The following is a 2,244-nucleotide window of genomic DNA, read 5'->3' on the forward strand; positions in this document are numbered from 1 at the left end:
ACCTTGTTAAGCTCCGTGTAGTCCATACATATCCACCACTTTCCATTGACCTTATTTAGCAACACAACATTAGTCAACCATGTTGTATAATGTGCTTCCTTGACTAACCCAACTTGTAATAACTTTTCTTCCTCAACCTTAACAACCAACCTTCTTTCTTCTCATAACTTCCTCTTTTTTACGAGACTAACCTAGCTCCGTCGAAGGTAGATAGTCCATGAGAGGCTACCCTTGGGTCGACCCTTTAGGAGGTTAGTGGTGGTCCATGCAAATAGGTCGGTATTATTGGTTAAAACTTTGCCTATTGTCCATCATCATCTTCTAGGGTTGAGTCGCCTACTCTTGCCCGGTCAATGTTGTTTGCGTTGAGTGGTGGGATTGGGAGTCGTAGGCTCACGATGTAGTATTCTCAAGTCGTCTTTTGGTCATAGACCGTGATAATATCCCATGATGAGGATGAGAACTTCATAGCAAGGTCAAGGGTGGACACCACGACACCAAACATGTTAAGTGATGGTCGCTTAATATAATATTATAAGACATGTTTGCATTTATAACCATGTATCAAATTAGTATTGTCTTTGTTAAACTACCTTCTCTAAAGGTGGTAAGTAGATTATATATATATATATATATATAGGCTCGTCGTATGGGGTCATCGTCTCATTTGTCAACTTCAACTTCTTGTATGTCTTCCAATAGACAAACTGCCTTGATTGACCAGGACCTTCTTAACGATGAAGTTTTCGAACTCCACCGTGATGACCATAAGATCGTCTTGATCCAATCCACTCCTTGAAAGTCAACATCCGTGAAGGTGATATGGGGCATCCTCTTCCTTTTAAAGCTTATAGATATTACACTAACTACAAGGCCCTCATATGTCTCTTATGTGTCGAAGATGAGGATCCTTCTCCAGCGAAAATATGGTATTATTGTACACCTTAACAGGGTCTAGCATTAGAGTGTCTCACCTCGCATTGAGTTGGTTCCTCTTTCTCTTCTTGCTTCTCTCTATCCCGTTGACCTTTTCGTCATCATCAAACCTTCGGTATGTGGAATGTGAGCTTCCTTTGTTGTCATGTCTCATAAACCTTTTAAGGTAGCCGACCCAATTTAAGTCCACAATATTTTGCTCTCTTGAAACATATTCTTCTTTATCTCTATCTATAATACAATTAAAAAAATGTTAACTAATAATATTAAAACACAAAGTAATAATTAGGTGGATTGATGAGCCAACCCGCTTCACCACATGTTGAACCTAGGTAAGTTAGGTTCTTAGTAAGTCGGACTCAAAATTAGCCCGTATCAAAATTTCATTTTTTTTTCAATCCAATCCAACCCGAACGAATGGTGACCCGAGTTGACTCATGGATTCCAACCCGTTTTGACAACTCTATTTATACTTTTATGACTAAGAATATTTGGACATACATGATATATATAATTTTCGAACTTAAAATTCAAGCCTTTATCCCTTAACTTATTTATTCTTTTTTTAATCTTTTAAAAATTTCAACGTTGCGATCAATTTTATTGATCTTTATTATAAAGATGATTTTAATGTATCATAAAATACAAGTATATAAGATTAGTTCAGTAGTAAAGTTGAAATGGAGGGTAAGAAAGATTCTAAGTTCAACTCCTTTAACATTTGAGATATAAAATTGGTTTGAGGAGGAGTTTAAAAAAAGAACAAAAGAAATTGTGAATTCAATTCTCTCTTATAACAAATACTAACAACTAACATTGATGAAAAATTATCATAAATTACTATACTTTTCTCTCTCAAAACTATTTTTTTAGTTGTATGCTTCCTAATAATTTTTGTCTTCAATTTTCACATTCTTACAAGAGAGTTCGGATAACAAACCCATGTAATAACCACCAAATTACTTATGTTAAAACATGGCTTCTAATTACTTATTCCGTCTTTAATATTTTGTAAGAACTGATTCCTTAAGCATTTTTCCAATAAGACTTCTAAATGGAAACAATCTTTTGGAGAAAGATGCACACATTTTTCTTTTTTTTTTGTCAATACGATTATAGTTTCACTCAAGATTTTAAATTTTCTAAGTGAGTAAAGTCATGTTTATGTTAAAAATCCATGTAAGCAGGTATGTAAATAGAGTACGACCTCTGTTCTTTTCCTCACAATTTAGTGTGGTACATAGCTGCTACATTATATCATATTATATATAAAAAGAAGAAAGAAAAAGCAATAATCCGAGTTGGCAG

The sequence above is a fragment of the Vigna angularis genome, chromosome 2, assembly GCF_016808095.1.
Source record: "Vigna angularis cultivar LongXiaoDou No.4 chromosome 2, ASM1680809v1, whole genome shotgun sequence".
NCBI lineage: Eukaryota > Viridiplantae > Streptophyta > Magnoliopsida > Fabales > Fabaceae > Vigna > Vigna angularis.